The 17,904-nt window shown below is 49.3% G+C and overlaps 8 pseudogenes; 3 read left to right on the top strand and 5 right to left on the bottom strand.

The window, feature by feature from the left end:
• On the bottom strand, positions 1–119 carry LOC143957612 (5S ribosomal RNA; annotated as a pseudogene).
• A 2,693-nt stretch (positions 120–2,812) lies between these two features.
• On the bottom strand, positions 2,813–2,931 carry LOC143957332 (5S ribosomal RNA; annotated as a pseudogene).
• A 101-nt stretch (positions 2,932–3,032) lies between these two features.
• LOC143957373 (5S ribosomal RNA) lies at positions 3,033–3,151 on the bottom strand (annotated as a pseudogene).
• A 321-nt stretch (positions 3,152–3,472) lies between these two features.
• Positions 3,473–3,591, bottom strand: LOC143957400 (5S ribosomal RNA; annotated as a pseudogene).
• A 1,772-nt stretch (positions 3,592–5,363) lies between these two features.
• LOC143957572 (5S ribosomal RNA) lies at positions 5,364–5,482 on the top strand (annotated as a pseudogene).
• A 3,938-nt stretch (positions 5,483–9,420) lies between these two features.
• LOC143957556 (5S ribosomal RNA) lies at positions 9,421–9,539 on the top strand (annotated as a pseudogene).
• A 95-nt stretch (positions 9,540–9,634) lies between these two features.
• LOC143957607 (5S ribosomal RNA) lies at positions 9,635–9,754 on the top strand (annotated as a pseudogene).
• A 5,288-nt stretch (positions 9,755–15,042) lies between these two features.
• LOC143957278 (5S ribosomal RNA) lies at positions 15,043–15,161 on the bottom strand (annotated as a pseudogene).
• Positions 15,162–17,904: the final 2,743 nt, after the last annotated feature.

The raw sequence follows: 17,904 nt of genomic DNA, 5'->3' as shown, positions 1-17,904 counted from the left end.
AGCCTACGGCACCTGGTATTCCCAAGCTTTCTCCCATCCAGGTACTAACCAGGCCCATCGCTGCTTAGCCTCCGAGATCAGATGAGATTAGGCTCTTTCAGGGTGATTTGGCTGTAGGCACTCTCTTTGGGCACTCTGAAGCCTCTTGACAAAGGCCAAGATGGTCACCTTGGGAAACAAGCTAAAAAAAACAGGTCAAAGCCAACAACATAAAAAGAAGCCTACGGCATCCAGTATTCCCAGGCGATCTCCCAATCAAGACACTAACCAGACCAGATCCTTCTATGGCACCTGGTCTTCCCAGGCAGTCTCCCATCCAGGTACTAACCAGGCCTGACGCTGCTTAGCCTCTGAAATCAGACGAGATCGGGTGCTTTCAGGTTGATGTGGCCGTAAGCGTTCTCTTCAAGACACGCCTAACCCTCTTGACAAACGCCAAGATGGTCGCCTTGAGAACAACAGACAAAGCCAACAACATAAAAGGAAGCCTATGGGCTTACAGCGGACCTTAAAAGATGGGACCCACTAGCTCTGTCATGGTTCGGACGCTGTAATGTGTTGAAGATGAACGCGTTGCCACGACTTCTGTATCTACTACAAGCCTTACCTATCAAAATACCCCAGACTTTCTTTCATTCGGTTCGCTCAATCTTTATCAAGTTTCTCTGGCGCGGAAAACATATGCGTATTGGTAGGGCAATGCTATTGCGACCGAAATTGCGGGAAGGTATTGGCTTCCCGGACCCTGCTCTATATTACACAGCGAGGCACATGACACCGGTGGTTGACTGGTGCCGGTGTTCTGCCATATACTGTCCGGCCATGATATAGTGTCCGCTGTGTACTCCGAAGCTGAACGGCTCCTGCGCGGTGAGTGGAGGTGGTAGCCCCACCATCCAAGCGGACATAGGGTTGTGAATATTAGAGGGCCCCTCGCAGGCGAGCTTCGCTCGCCACGCTGCGGGCTTGGCTTCGCTGCGCTCGGCTCTTTTATATTCTTACTCTATGTCCACTTGGATAGTGGGGATAGAACCTGTACTCAGTGCGCAGGTGCCGTTCATGCTCGCAATTTTCGGAATCTGTGTTGCTGTGTACTGCGCATGCGCAGTACACAGCGAACACTATCCGATGGGGGACCATATGTGATAAGACACCGGCATGGGGAACTGAAGCTATGGGTCAAGCTAGAGCAGGAGATGGCGCGGGTTCCACTGGCTGGTCTGCCTTGGGCGGGGAGGCCATTGGAGCCCTGTGTGACTACTCACCCATTAATTGGCCCCTCGCTCGCCGAGATGGATAGTTTTTTTTACCTTTCCCACCTGACTAACTTCCCTTCTCCTATGACCCCAATTATTGGACATCCTAGATTCCCTCCGGGCCTGTCTGACCAGGCCTTTACCAGGCAAGCCCCGAAAGGGCTTCTGAGAGCAGCCCTATTTCTTGGACCCACGGGCTTGATTCCCATGGGAACCATACTGCTAGAGCAAGTACCTGTTGCATTGGATAGCTGGAGAGCTAGACAGCTAATCCATTTCCTCGGATCACTACCTAACCATTCGTTCTTCTCTAGACAATTCCACCCCTTCGAGGAACTTTGCCTGGATGATGGCCCAATTCATGGTTCCCTCTCTAGGTCCTACCTAATCCTGACAGATGCACAATCCTCCACGGATCCACCCTTCCTAGCTAAATGGAAAAGGGACTTACAAACTACATTCTCCAAACCACAGAAGGACAGAATACTCTTTTTCGCCCATAAGTCGTCACTCTGCAGTAAATATCAGGAGATCTCATATAAGCTGATCACATGCTGGTATCGTACACCGGTGGTGTTGGCCAAAATATTCCCCGGTCAATCTGACCGCTGCTGTCGCTGTGGGCAACAGGCTGGCACCATTCTCCACATTTTCTGGGAATGCCCTAAATTACAAACATTCGGGCAGCCTGTCCTGAGACTCATCCACAAGTTCACAGACATTTCCTTAGCCAATGATCCCGCAGCAGTTCTTCTCAATCTAACTCCTATGTCGAGAAAGCGTTATCATAAGTCCTTACTTAAACATCTCCTCAAGGCAGCTAGGGCCTGCATCCCAAGTCAGTGGAAAGAGCAATCTGCTCCAATGGTGACCCAGTGGTTCGCAAGGGTTAATGATATTGAACGAATGGAAGACCTGACTGCCACAATGAGGGATAAAACGGAGGAGCATGGGAACAGATGGTTCTACTGGACCCAGTTTCGCTTTTCGGAAGAATACCTCCGCGAGACATAGTAAGCTCATGGTGATCGTTGGAGATCGCTGTTCCAAACGTTGGACAGCTGATGAGCTGGTGAGCCGAGGGCGTCTCTTGCTCCCTGGGAGGGGACCCCATCCTATCCACTCTACCCACGACACCCCCTTACCCCTTCCCCAATTTCCTTCCCCAATCTTCTCTTTCCCCTTCTCCCTCCTTTCAGTTCTACTATTTCCCTTCTTAACTCAAAAAAGGAAAAGAAAATGGTATGTTCCGACCCCATTTGACTACTACACAATACTCTTCCTCTATATATGGATATCTAAACTCTTCGAAGGTAGCAGGGCTAGTATCAATAATATTTTAAGTGGTAGAGGATCCCAACGAAATGGAGCTTTAATCTCATCTTGATATGACCGCAAAGCTGTACACGTGCTACTCTCCTCGGACTTCTTACCATTGGCTCTGATATCCATGCAATATGATCGTTTGTTTGTAACTATTTGTATCACACATTCTGTGAAGTTGCCTTTGCATTGTATGTCGCATACTACTAAATAAAAAAAATAAAAAAAAAAAAAGCCTATGGCATCTGGTATTCCCAGGCGGTCTCCCATCCAGGTACTAACCAGGCCCGACACTGTTTAGCATCCGAGATCAGACGAGATTGGGCGCTTTCAGGGTGATGGGGCCGTAGGTTATCTCTTTGGACACTCTCAACCCTCTTGACAAACGCCAAGATGGTCACCTTGGGAAACAAGTGAAAAAAAAACCAGGTCAAGGCCAACAACATAAAAAGAAGCCTACAGCACCTAGTATTCCCAGGTGGTCTCCAATCCAGGTACTAGCAAGGCCCAACCCTGTTTAGCTTCTGAGATCAGAGGAGATCGGGCGCTTTCAGGGTTATGTGCCCATAGGCAATCTCTTTGGGCATTCTCAACCCTCTTGACAAATGCCAAGATAGTCACCTTGAGATACAAGCGAAAAAAAACAGGTCAATGTCAACAACATAAAAAGAAGAATACGGCACCTGGTATTCCAACGTCATCTCCCATCCAGGTACTAACTAGGCCCAACCCTTCTTAGCCTCAGAGAAGAGAAGAGATAGGGCTCTTTCAGGGTGATGCTGCTGTAAGCGATCTCTTTGGGCACTCTCATCCCTCTTGACAAATGCCAAGATGGTCACCTTGGGAAACAAGCGGAAAAAAAAAAACGAATCAACGCCAACAACATAAAAAGAAGCCTACAATAACTGGTATTCCCAGGTGGTCTCCCATCCAGGTACTAACCAGGCCCGACTCTTCTTAGCCTCCAAGATCAGACGAGATTGGGTGCTTTCAGAGTGATGTGGCCATAGGCAACCTCTTCAGGCACTCTCAACCCTCTTGACAAACACCAAGATGGTCACTTTGGGAAACAAGCGGAAAAAAAACAGGTCAACGCCAACAACATAAAAAGAAGTCTACGACACCTGGTATTCCCAGGCGGTCTCCCCTCCAGGTACTAACAAGGCCTGACTCTTCTTAGCTTCCAACATCAAACGTGATCGGGTGCTTTCAGGGTGATGTGCCTGTAGGCAATCTCTTCAGGCACTTTCAACCCTCTTGACAAACGCCAAGATGGTCACCTTGGGAAACAAGCAAAAAAATAAAAATAAGTCGGAAGCTAGAGACAATACGGCCCGAGTCCTCAATTTAATCCATGCTGCGCATGTACAGGGAAGGCCCTTGCTTATGTTGTCAACGGACGTGGAGAAGGCCTTTGACAGGGTGGCCTGGCACTTTATGCAGGCCACCCTGAAACATATAGGTCCAATATATATATATATATCCAATGCAACAGGTACTTGCTCTAGCAGTATGGTCCCCATGGGAATCAAGCCCGTGGGTCCAAGAAATAGGGCTTCTCTCAGAAGCCCTTTCGGGGCTTGCCTGGTAAAGGCCTGGTCAGACAGGCCCGGAGGGAATCTAGGATGTCCAATAATTGGGGTCATAGGAGAAGGGAAGTTAGTCAGGTGGGAAAGGTGAAAAAAACTATCCATCTCGGCGAGCGAGGGGCCAATTAACGGGTGAGTAGTCACACAGGGCTCCAATGGCCTCCCCGCCCAAGGCAGACCAGCCAGTGGAACCCGCACCATCTCCTGCTCTAGCTTGACCCATAGCTTCAGTTCCCCATGCCGGTGTCTTATCACATATGGTCCCCCATCGGATAGTGTCCGCTGTGTACTGCGCATGCGCAGCGAGGCCAAGCCCGAAGCGTGGCGAGCGAAGCTCGCCTGCGAGGGGCCCTCTAATATTCACAACCCTATGTCCACTTGGATGGTGGGGCTACCACCTCCACTCACCACGCATGAAAATCTCCGAAGCTTCGTCTGCTCCGTACTGCGCATGCGCAGTACGGCGCAGACACTATATCATGGCCGGACAGTATATGGCAGAACACCGGCACCAGTCAACACCGGTATCATGTGCGTCGCTGTGTAATATAGAGCAGGGTCCGGGAAGCCAATACCTCCCCGCAATTTCGGTCGCAATAGCATTGCCCTACCAATACGCATATGTTTTCCACGCCAGAGGAACTTGATAAAGATTGAGCGAACCGCAGGAAAGAAATTCTGGGGTATTTTGATAGGTAAGGCTTGTAGTAGATACAGAAGTCGTGGCAACGCGTTCATCTTCAACACATTACAGCGTCCGAACCATGACAGAGCTAGTGGGTCCCATCTTTTAGGGTCCACTGTAAGCCCATAGGCTTCTTTTTATGTTGTTGGCTTTGACCTGTTTTTTTTGCTTGTTTCTCAAGGCGACCATCTTGCCGTTTCTCAAGAGGGTTGGGCGTGTCTTGAAGAGAACGCTTACGGCCACATCAACCTGAAAGCACCCGATCTCGTCTGATTTCAGAGGCTAAGCAGCGTCAGGCCTGGTTAGTACCTGGATGGGAGACTGCCTGGGAAGACCAGGTGCCATAGAAGGATCTGGTCTGGTTAGTGTCTTGATTGGGAGATCACCTGGGAATACTGGATGCCGTAGGCTTCTTTTTATGTTGTTGGCTTTGACCTGTTTTTTTTAGCTTGTTTCCCAAGGTGACCATCTTGGCCTTTGTCAAGAGGCTTCAGAGTGCCCAAAGAGAGTGCCTACGGCCAAATCACCCTGAAAGAGCCCAATCTCATCTGATCTCAAAGGCTAAGCAGCGATGGGCCTGGTTAGTTCCTGGATGGGAGACAGCTTGGGAATACCAGGTGCCGTAGGCTTCTCATTATGTTGTCGGCGTTGACCTGTTTTATTTTCCCTTGTTTCCCAAGGTGACCATCTTGGCATGTGTCAAGAGGGTTGAGAGTGCACAAAGAAATTGCCTACGAGCACAACAACCTGAAAGCACCCAATCTCGCTTGGTCTCAGAGGCTAAGCAGGGTTGGGCCTGGTTTGTACCTGGATGGGAGACCGCCTGGGTTTTCCAGATGCCGCAGGCTTCTTTTTATGTTGTTGGTGTTGACCTGTTTTGTTCGCTTGTTTCCCAAAGTGATCATCTTGGCATTTGTCAAGAGGGTTGAGAGTGCCTAAAGAGATCGCTTACAGCCACATCACCCTGAAAGCACCCTATCTCTTCTGATCTCAGAGGCTAAGAAGGGTTGGGCCTAGTTAGTACTTGAATGGGAGACGGCCTTGGAATACCAGGTGCCGTATTCTTCTTTTTATGTTGTTGGCGTTGACCTGTTTTTTTTCGCTTGTTTCCCAGGGTTTTGGCATTTTTCAAGAGGGATGAGAGTGCCCAAAGAGATTGCCTATGGACACATCACCCTGAAAGCGCCCAATCTCCGCTGATCTCAGAGGCTAGAAAGGGACGCGCCTTGTTAATACCTGGATGGGAGACCGCATGGAAATACTAGGTGCGGTAGGCTTCTTTTTATGTTGTTGGCATTGACTTGTTTTTTTTGTTTGTTTCCCAAGGTGACCATCTTGGCGTTTGTCAAGAGGGTTGAGCGTGCCTGAAAAAATCTACTATGGCTGCATCACCCTGAAAGAGCCAAATCTCATTTGATCTCAGAGGCTAAGCAGGTTTGGGACCTGGTTAGTACGTGGATGGGAGACCGCCTGGGATTTCTCGATGCCATAGGCTTTTTTTTTAAGTTGTTGGCATTGACTTATTTTTTATTTTTTGTTTTATTCTTTTACTAAGTATAAGTAGAACAACATAAATGTAACAGTCAACCATACAGCATGACCCAGGGTCACAATTACATGGTAACAAAAAATAGGCAGCCAAATAACTCTGGGTTCTCAGAGGGGAGTCCTAGAGTTTCATGCAGAAAAGAGAGAAACCCCACCTCCAACATGTAGTACAGTATAACTAATGCAGCTCCGTTCGGACAAATGTAATCATGGAGAACAACTGGGACCACAGCGAGCCAGCTTATCATGACCTACGTGAACCAGAGTAAAATATGAGCCGGTCGTGTCCAGAACCCTGGGGTTCTTCTGGGTCCCAAAGGCTAGTAAGGAGACAAGGCATAGTCAAAAGGGAGGACGGGGGAAGAAGAGAGTGCAAAGACGGAGAGAGAGGAGGGGGGGGGATGGCGGCGGGGAAAAATAGAAAAATAAAGACAAAAAGGGAGGGGGGGGGAATGCCACCCAGGGCAGACATGGCCTACGTAGGTAAACGTTAAATGTTCAGTCGTTTTCTGGGACAGGGGCGCTGCTCACCTCCCGAATGTAGTCTCAAGTACCAGTAAAATACCTCCAGGGCCTCCATGTAACACTAAATGCCTCTTCAGTGTTGTGAAGGGTGGCAGTCAATTCTTCCATCCGGAGAATATGATTGACTTTGGAATACCACAGCACCTTGGATGGGGGCTGAGGCTGCCTCCACAGTGTGGGAATGCAGACCCGGGCGGCGTTCAGGAGTTGCATCGTGAGGGTTTTTTTGTATTTTCGAACAGGCTGTTCGGTCAAGTGTAGAAGGCACGCTGCTGGGTTGTCTGCGATATCTACATTTCTGAGAGTTTTTATCGTCCCGGTCACCTCCACCCAAAAGTTCCTCAAGGCCGGGCATGCCCAGAAAGTGTGTCCCATGGTCCCCGTATCTGAATTGCACCTCCAACAAACATCCGGGATCGATCTATTCATTTTATTCAGAAGGTATGGGACTCTATACCAGCGTGAGACTATCTTGTATCCTGATTCTTCATATTGGTTTGCGATGGAAGCTTTATGTACTAATGTCAGGATCTTGCCTATCTGTTGTGGGGTAAATGTGTTGCCAAATGCAATCTCCCATTTGTGGATAAATGGTGGGGTCGACTCTTCCTCCTGACTACTTAATATGTTGTACAGGAGGGAGAGGGTGTGTCGCACAGGTTCCTTTTTGTGACAGATGACTCATAGGGCGTCAGGTCTCTAGGAGTGTAGGGGGCCCTTTGTATGGCCAGAAGAAAGTGACGAAGTTGATAAGCATTAAACAATTCAAGCGGAGGGTCAGAAAGCTCGGCGACAGTTTGCGTGGTCGGGAGCCCTCCCGAGGGCCACACCTCTCCCAGACGCTGTTTCCCCACCACTGTCAACTGTCGCAGTTTATTGTTGGTAAATCCCGGTGGGAAGTCTGGATTACCTATAACCGGAGTCATTGGTGACGGCAGGGGAGCAATGTGTGTGCAGCGGAACAACCTCCGCACAACAGCCAACGTAGCTCCCACTACGGGGTGATCTCTGAGGTCTTTTGGTAGGGAGGACAGGAGCCACGGGGAGGTCAATAGGGGAATGGATCCATCCTCAATCTCCATCTCCACCCACTGCTTGTGTGGGCCATTACAATGCCAATCAACGACTCTCGCTAGCAGAGTCGCTCTGTTGTATTGTCTCAGATCTGGGAGACCCAGACCCCCCTTGTCCTTTGGTCTGGCAAGCAATTGCAAACGGGCTCTGGGCGGTTTGCGTGCCCAAATAAAGTCCCGGAGCAGCACCTGCAGTTGTCTGAAAAAAATTGGGGGTAACCGGATCGGTAATGTCTGGAACAAGTATAAGATCCGCGGGAGGGCCGTCATTTTGAATGCATTACAGCGCCCGAACCGGGTCAGTGTTAAAGCATGCCAGTTTCCCAAATCAGATTTCAGTCTATTCAGGAGAGGGAGAAAATTAAGCGGGTACAATTGCGCCAAATCCGCTGCGATGTCAACGCCCAGGTAACGTATAGATTTTTCAGCTCAGTAGAATGGAAAAGTGGAGCGTAGCCTCCTGGCCTCACCATCCGGGACCGATATATTCAATACAGCCGACGGTGCAATTGATTTTATAGTTTGATAGGCTGCCGTATCGCCGGAGAGCCGCGAGTATATTGGGAAGTGAAATGTGTGGATTGGAGACGAAAAAAATTAGATCGTCAGCGCATGCCGCAATTTTGTGGTGTGCCGAGGGTTTGGATATGCCAGTAATATTCGGGTCATTCCGAACGTGACACATAAGTGGTTCCAGTGTCAGAATAAAAATTAGGGGAGACAGAGTACACCCCTGCCTCGTCCCATTAGTGATGGGGAAAGAGTCCGAGCACTCTGAAAGCACCCAATCTCATCTGATCTTGGAGGCTAAGAAGAGTCAGGCCTGGTTAGTACCTGGATGGGAGACCACCTGGGAATACCAGTTATTGTAGGCTTCTTTTTATGTTGTTGGCCTTGATTCGTTTTTTTTTTTTTTCGCTTGTTTCCCAAGGTGACCATCTTGGCATTTGTCAAGAGGGTTGAGAGTGCCCAAAGAGTTCGCTTACAGCAGCATCACCCTGAAAGAGCCCTATCTCTTCGCATCTCTGAGGCTAAGAAGGGTTGGGCCTAGTTAGTCCCTGGATGGGAGATGGCTTTGGAATACCAGGTGCCGTAGTCTTCTTTTTATGTTGTTGACATTGACCTGTTTTTTTTCCGCTTGTTTCCCAAGGTGACTATCTTGGCATTTGTCAAGAGGGTTGAGAGTGCCCAAAGAGATTGCCTATGGGCACATAAGCCTGAAAGCGCCCGATCTCCTCTGATCTCAGAGGCTAAACAGGGTCGGGCCTTGCTAGTACCTGGATTGGAGACCACCTGGGAATACTAGGTGCTGAAGGCTTATTTTTATGTTGTTGGCGTTGACTTGTTTTTTTTTTTTTGTTTGTTTACCAAGGTGACCATCTTGGTGTTTGTCAAGAGGGTTGAGAGTGCTTGAAGAGCTCGCCTATGGCCACATAACCCTGAAAGCAACAGATCTCGTCTGATCTCAGAGACTAAACAGGGTCGGGCCTTGTTAATACCTGGATGGGAGACCACCTGGGAATACTAGGTGCTGTAGACTTCTTCTCATGTTGTTGGCGTTGACTTGATTTTTTTGTTTGTTTCCCAAGGTGACCATATTGGCGTTAGTCAAGGTTGAGAGTGCCTGAAGAAATCTCCTACGGCCACACCACCCTAAAAGAGCCCAATCTCATCTGATCTCAGAGGCTAAGCAGGGTTGGGACCAGTTTAGTACCTGGATGGGAGACCGCCTGGGATTTCCAGATGCCGTAGGCATCTTTTTATGTTGTGGCCATTGACCTATTTTTTTCCGCTTGTTTCCAAGGTGACCATCTTGGTGTTTGTCAAGAGAGTTGAGAGTGCCTGAAGATATCGGCTACGGCCACATCACCCTGAATCTGTTCCATCTCGTCTGATCTTGGAGGCTAAGCAGAGTCGGGCCTGGTTAATGCCTGGATGGGAAACCGCCTGGGAATACCAGGTGTCGTAGGCTTCTTTTTTTTTTTTCAAATATAATTTTTTCTCCAAATAGGGGAAGACGGTCCCCCGAGTACATAATGCAACAGAAATTCTTGTATACCTTGTGATGTGAGTATCAAGTCCTCCATTTTTTTTAATGTCCTCTATTTTCCTAAGCCAGTGGGTAATGAAAGGGGGGGAACATTTTTTCCAATAGAGAGGGATGCAGGATTTCGCCGCATTTATCACATGCCGTAAAATAGATTTTTTTGTACTTCTTAAAGGGGAGGGCCACCCTGAAAAACAAAAAAATGTTAAAAATTACAAAAAATCTAAAAAAAAAAAAAATGAAAAAATTTTTTTTTTTTTTACTTACCAGAAATGCCTGTTGCTAGGCACTTTCTCCTAATCTTCCTCTTCCTCCTCCGCGGAGATCTTTTGTCTTCTGTCTTCGTCGCGGCGTCTTCTGGGTAATGAGTCGCGCTGTGTTCTGGGAACTGTGTGTTCCAGAACACAGCGCGTCCCATTCAGAAAGCGCTGCGGGACTCGCGCATGCGCAGTAGCTGCGGGACTCGCGCATGCGCAGTAGGAAACGGGCAGTGAAGCCATAAGGCTCCGCTGCCTGTTTCCCTTACAAGGGATGGCGGCGCCGGGACCCGAGAGCCGAGGGACGGGTCGGCCTCGGGCGGCCGACATCGCGGGCGCCCTGGACAGGTGAGTGTGTTTATTAAGTCAGCAGCTGCAGTGTTTGCAGCTGCTGACTTTTTTTTTTTTTTTTTTATAACCGGCCCTCCACTTTAATGGGAATCTGTGAATGGTGCAAGAGAAAGAATGCAGCCTCTTCCTGGATGGAGAAGTCTGTGAATTTTTGTGTTATGCATCGGATCTCTGTCCAGAAGTCCACCAAGCTGAGGCAGGACCAAAAAATGTGCAGCAACGTGCCCTCTTCTTCTCCACACCTCCAGCATATGTTCGAGGAAGAGGAGAAACATTTCTGCAGCTTTGATGGTGTCAAATACCACCTGGTGAGAAGTTTAAAATTCGTCTCCTGTATCTTCGTGCACAGCGACATTTTGAGAGCCAAAGTGATAATGCGTTGTCTCTGTGCTGGGGAAAATTAGCAATTAAGGTCCTTTTCCCAGTTGGACAGACAGGTTAAGTGTGGGTAATCTGTTTGAGAGAGAATGTGGGCCAAAGGGCCTTCGCTCCTGCATAGAGTCTCAAACTCCGACTGAGGGCGGGCGAACGTTTGAGGATTGGGGATGGAATGGAGAAAATGATGTAGTTGCGCCGCTCTCCAAAAAGGCAGTTGGAAAAGCCCTGTCGGATCTGTTAGGGTTGAGAAAGAAGGCCATTTTCCATCAATGACGAATTTAGACGCATTGTCTAGGTTGGAATTTCTAAGTGGGTCCCCAGTTCAAAGGTTGGATGGCCACGTATAGGGAATAGGGGGGAAGTCAAAGACGTGAGTGTGTTTTGGGTAGCGATCAGGTGACTGACTTTCAACTAAGCCCCTATAGTGGGATGTGACATAAATTCTGTGGGGGAATACTTATAGCACCACATGGCGCTTCTTAGTGGAATTCGGGAGTGAGCTTAGAAAGTTTGTTTCGATTCCAGTCCAATACACGCCCCAGATGGGAGGCCAGGTAGTAGCGTCGCAAGTTAGGGAGAACAAACCCTCCCTGTTGTTTAGACAATGTCAGCTGTGACCGCTTAAGTCTGGGATTTTTGTGGGCCCAGTTAAATTGAGTGAGCAAGGATTGAGCTTGTTTAAAAAACAGGACTGGAATCTGGATCGGGAGAGTTTGGAAAAGATAAGTAAATTTAGGGAGTATGTTCATTTTAATGAGATTGCATCTGCTGAACCAGGAATGGAGGCCAGAATGCCACCCGTGAAGCAAACTGCGGATCTTAGTGACAAGGGGTGGGGGGAAGTTCAACATAAACGTACGCGCGATGTCCGGTGGAATGTAAGTACGTGAGTATATCTTACTTATCCATGCCAGCATCCGTTCACTCAGACCTATATGGCGAAGGACCGAGAACATTAATGTCCATTTGACCCGATCAAAAGCCTTCTCGGCATCAGTACTCATGAAAAGACAAGGGGTCCCAGATGACTTTGCTTTACGGATCAGGGTAAGCACCTTAGTGGTGTTGTCCCTATCTTCCCTGGTGGGAATAAAACCTAACTGGTCAATATGTATAAGGGACTACAAGTGATGTGCCAATCACGTGGCGAGGAGTTAGAGAATAGTTTTAGGACCGAATTTTGGAGGGAAATGGGTCTGTAGCTCCCACATAGGCCTGGGTCCTTGCCCTCCTTAGTTATCAACGAGATGTGGGCTCTAAGGGTATCCTCAGGAAAATAAATTCACCAAGCGCAGGCCGAGAATAGGGAGGAAGGTCTTAAAGTATTGTGCGGTATATCCGTCAGGGCCCGGAGCCTTACCCACCTTCGGAGGTCCCACGGCCGTCTGGACTTCTTCCAGTGTGATCGGGTCCTCCAAGTACTCCCGTGATTCCGATGAGAGGGTTGGTAGACCAGAACCGGTTACATATCTGTCTATATTGTCCTGTCCAGACCCTGAATCGGGCAGGTTGTAGAGATCAGAGTAAAATTTTTCAAAGACTTCGACTATTTGGGTTGGGGTAGAGGCCCTCTGGCCATTCTCATCTATCAACTGTGGTATGTAAGAGCCAGATTTCAACTCCTTTACCGACCTGGCTAAGATTTTTCTGCATTTGTCCTCTGATTCCTACGTCAGTTTACGACAAAACTGGAGTGCCGCTTTCGCTTTATAATGGAGTAGGACAGCAATATGGGTATGGAGTGTCCCCAATTCAATCTCTAAGGTCCGTAAGGGGGTATGTTTATGTTTCGCTTCCACAGAGGCAAGTTCACGAAACAGATTAGCAAGCTGTTCCTTCCGTGTTCGTTTGATGCGCGCCCCGTGCCTGATAAGTACCCTGCGGAGTACTGACTTGTGAACCTCCCAAATTATCCCCGGGTCACAGTCCTGCTTTAGTTTTCTTGGAAATAAAGGTCCAATTCCCTGGTCACATCTGCTAAAACTTCCGGTATCTGGAGGAGGCTCTCATTAAGGTGCCAGAATAGAGACCTAGGTGAGGGGTAGGGAGCGAGGAGCAAGAGGCAGAAGTGTCAACCGATGGCGAAAGGGGACATTAAAGTCCCCACCTAATATCAATTGGCCCTCCCGAAAGTCACATAATCTGTGCAGGGTAGTTCTGAGGAACGTGTCTTGGTGATCATTGGGAGCGTACACAGTGGCAAATGTAAAAAGGCGCTCTCCAATGTGGCCCCTAAGAAAAAGATATTGGCCCCCAGGGTCCACCAGAGAATCCTGGAGAACCCAGGGGAGCCTGCTAGAGATCAGAATGGAGAGGAGGGGTTAGTAGAGTGGTAGACCTTAGGGAAGGATCTCGACCATAGAAAGGGGAGGCTAGTATTTTTAAAATGTGTTTCTTGTATAAAGGCCACATCAGTACAGGATGTGTTCAGTTTTCACAGGAGGATCCACCGTTTTTCAGGGGAGTTCAGTCCCTTAACGTTTAGAGAGGTGACCTTGACTGAGTCTGCCATCGCTCCTCGGGGAGGGGGAGGGGGACATCAGAGAAAAGCAAAGAAAGTTGAACCAAGGTAGGTTTTGGGTAGGTAATGCATGGCGGGAACTAAGGGGGAGAAAGGAAGGGCAAATGGAAGGAAAGGTAAAGGGAAAAAGAGGCCGGGCACCTCAACCCCAGGGGGAGAGGGAAATTAAGGGTTGTCCGCACTCAACAGTACAGCAAGGGTATACTAAAACAGCACAATTATGCTATAGCGCTTACCAGATGTACACTGGGTTTAAAGCGCTGTCCTACTTGGGTTATTGGGTAGACAGGTCGGAGAGGGAGCCCCCGAATCCTAGTCCCCCCAGTCCCGGCAGTGGTAAATGTCACGTCTGATACCGGTATGCAAATAAAAGACAATCAGTAACATCAAAGAAACAAAAAACAATAGTATAACCAAAACAGAGGTAGAGCATATAACTGTCAGCACTGAGGGGTCTCCTCGGCTCGCCCTAAACATAGGCATGCACGAGGGAGCCCGTCACAACAGAAAAGGCATCACAGAATAGGATCCACCACCCCCCGTCCCATACCCCTAAAGTACATGCAGTCCCCGGACAAATGCATTTCTCCCTTTGGCAGATTGTCCTCTCCTTACCCCCCTCTCCCCCGTCCACGCCCCGGGGGGGAAAGGGGCAGGGAAGGGGGGAAAGGGGGAGTGGAAGGGGGAAAGGGAGAGGGAAAGGAGGGAAGGGAAGGGTGGGAAGGGGGGGAAGGGAGGGGGGAAACAGGGGAGAGGGGACAAACATGCAGAAATGTCAAGTCCTTTAGTGCACTCCCACCAGCAAACACCCGGACCCCATAAATTTCAACTCCTCCCCTCCATGGTCACCACATCAAGATGAAAGAGGAGAAGCCCTGGTCGGTGCATGGAAAATCCGGCAGGCAAGGGGCTGGGGCCACCATCCCTCCATCCAACGGGAGACTTCACCCGAGCAGCAGTCCTGGGGCCCGCCAATTAGTGTCTCTCCTGCATCGCCATCGGGGGCTGTGTAGAGCATCCAGAGGGAGGCTGGGACCGCCCAAACAGTAAGGGGTAAACCCTCCAGGGGGGTCCAGAGTCACCCTGGAGGGAAGCAGTGTCTCGTACCAATAGGCTCAATAAATAAGTCATCCAGGGTCCCCGAAAGCTGCAGAAGGCAATGTCAGCAAAGAGTAGGTGGGAGTCAGAGGGGGGGACAAGGGGCGCATCCAGGGGGAGGGGACACATATGCGGGAATGTCAAGGTCAATGTCAACAACATAAAAAGAAGAATACGGCACCTGGTATTCCAACGCCATCTCCCATCCAGGTACTAACTAGGCCCAACCCTTCTTAGCCTCAGAGAAGAGAAGAGATAGGGCTCTTTCAGGGTGATGCTGCTGTAAGCGATCTCTTTGGGCACTCTCAACCCTCTTGACAAATGCCAAGATGGTCACCTTGGGAAACAAGCAAAAAAAAGAAAACGAATCAACGCCAACAACATAAAAAGAAGCCTACAATAACTGGTAATCCCAGGTGGTCTCCCATCCAGGTACTAACCAGGCCCGACTCTTCTTAGCCTCCAAGATCAGACGAGATTGGGTGCTTTCAGAGTGATGTGGCCATAGGCAATCTCTTCAGGCACTCTCAACCCTCTTGACAAACACCAAGATGGTCACTTTGGGAAATAAGCGAAAAAAAAACAGGTCAACGCCAACAACATAAAAAGAAGTCTACGACACCTGGTATTCCCAGGCGGTCTCCCATTCAGGTACTAACAAGGCCCGACTCTATTAGCCTCCAACATCAAATGAGATCGGGTGCTTTCAGGGTGATGTGCCCGCAGGCAATCTCTTCAGGCACTTTCAACCCTCTTGACAAACGCCAAGATGGTCACCTTGGGAAACAAGCAAAAAAATATAAATAAGTCGGAAGTTAGAGACAATACGGCCCGAGTCCTCAATTTAATCCATGCGGCGCATGTACAGGGAAGGCCCTTGCTTATGTTGTCAACGGACGCGGAGAAGGCCTTTGACAGGGTGGCCTGGCACTTTATGCAGGACACCCTGGAACATATAGGTCTTGGCCCCAACATGATGAGCTGGGTAATGTCGCTTTACTCCACGCCGTCGGCAGCGGTACGGGTGACCGAGGGGTGCTCAGACTCTTTCCCCATCACTAATGGGACGAGGCAGGGGTGCCCTCTGTCTCCCCTAATTTTAATTCTGACACTGGAACCACTTATGTGTCACGTTCGGAATGACCCGAATATTACTGGCATATCCAAACCCTCGGCACACCACAAAATTGCAGCGTACGCTGACGATCTAATTTTTTCCGTATCCAATCCACACATTTTGCTTCCCGAAATACTTGCGTCTCTACAGTGACACGGCAGCCTATCAAACTATAAAAACAATTGCGCCAAGTCGGCTGTATTGAATATATTGGTCCCGGATGGTGAGGCCAAGAGGCTCCGGTCCGCTTTTCCATTCTACTGGGCTGAAAAATCTATACGTTAACTGGGCGTTGACATCGCAGCGGATTTAGCGCAATTGTACCTGCTTAATTTTGTCCCTCTCCTGGATAGACTGAAATCTGATTTGGGAAACTGGCATGCTTTAACACTGACCTGGTTCGGGCGCTGTAATGCATTCAAAATGATGGCCCTCCCTCGGATCTTATACATGTTCCAGACATTACCGATCCGGTTACCCCCAATTTTTTTCAGGCAACTGCAGGTGCTGCTCCGGGACTTTATTTGGGCGCGCAAACCGCCCAGAGCCCGTTTGCAATTGCTTGCCAGACCAAAGGACAAGGGGGGTCTGGGTCTCCCAGATCTCAGACAATACTACAGAGTGACTCTGCTAGCGAGAGTCGTTGATTGGCATTGTAATGGCCCACACAAGCAGTGGGTGGAGATGGAGATTGAGGATGGTTCCATTCTCCTATTGACCTCCCCGTGGCTCCTGTCCTCCCTACCAAAAGACCTCAGAGGTCACCCCGTAGTGGGAGCTACGTTGGCTGTTGTGCGGAGGTTGTTCCGCTGCACACACATTGCTCCCCTGCCATCACCAATGACTCCGGTTATAGGTAATCCAGACTTCCCACTGGGATTTACCAACAAGAAACTGCGACAGTTGACAGTGGTGGGGAAACAGCGTCTGGGAGAGGTGTGGCCCACGGGAGGGCTCCCGACCACGCAAACTGTCGCCGAGCTTTCTGACCCTCTGCTTGACTTGTTTAGTGCTTATCAACTTCGTCACTTTCTTCTGGCCATACAAAGGGCCCCCTACACTCCTAGAGACCTGACACCCTATAAATCCATCTGTCACAAAAGGGAACCTGTGCGACACACCCTCTCCCTCCTGTACAACCTATTGAGTAGTCAGGAGGAGGAGTCGACCCCACCATTTATCCACAAATGGGAGAGGGACTTAGGCATCACATTTACCCCACAACAGATAGGGAAGATCCTGACCTTAGTACATAAAGCTTCCATCGCAAACCAATATCAAGATACAAGATAGTCTCACGCTGGTATAGAGTCCCATACCTTCTGAATAAAATGGATAGATCGATCCCGGATGTTTGTTGGAGGTGAAATTCAGATATGGGGACCATGGGACACCTTTTCTGGGCATGCCCGACCTTGAGGAACTTTTGGGTTCCCAGTAGCGTGCCTTCTACACTTGACCGAACAGCCTGTTCGAAAATACAAAAAAAACCTCACGATGCAACTCCTGAATGCCGCCCGGGCCTGCATTCCCGCACTGTGGAGGCAGCCTCAGCCCCCATCCAAGGTGCTGTGGTATTCCAAAGTCAATCATATTCTCCGGATGGAAGAATTGACCGCCACCCTTCACAACACTGAAGAGGCATTTAGAGTTACATGGAGGCCCTGGAGGTATTTTACTGGTACTCGAGACTACATTCGGGAGGTGAGCAGTGCCCCCGTCCCAGAAAACGACTGAACATCTAACGTTTACCTACGTAGGCCATGTCTGCCCTGGGTGGCATTCCCCCCCTCCCTTTTTGTCTTTATTTTTCTTTTTTTCCCCGCCGCCATCCCCCCACCTCCTCTCTCTCCGTCTTTGCACTCTCTTCTTCCCCCGTCCTCCCTTTTAACTATGCCTTGTCTCCTTACTAGCCTTCAGGACCCAGAAGAACCCCAGGGTTCTGGACATGACCGGCTCATATTTTACTCTGGTTCACGTAGGTCATGATAAGCTGGCTCGCTGTGGTCCCAGTTGTTCTCCATGATTACATTTGTCCGAACGGAGCTGCATTAGTTATACTGTACTACATGTCGGAGGTGGGGTTTCTCTATTTTCTGCATGAAACTGTAGGACTCCCCTCTGAGAACCCAGAGT

The sequence above is a fragment of the Lithobates pipiens genome, unplaced genomic scaffold, assembly GCF_037356315.1.
Source record: "Lithobates pipiens isolate NorthernLeopardFrog02 unplaced genomic scaffold, aLitPip1_a1.2 Scaffold_52, whole genome shotgun sequence".
Lineage (NCBI taxonomy): Eukaryota > Metazoa > Chordata > Amphibia > Anura > Ranidae > Lithobates > Lithobates pipiens.
Note: the sequence above shows the minus strand (reverse complement) of the source record. Positions and strands in the feature narration are given on the sequence as shown.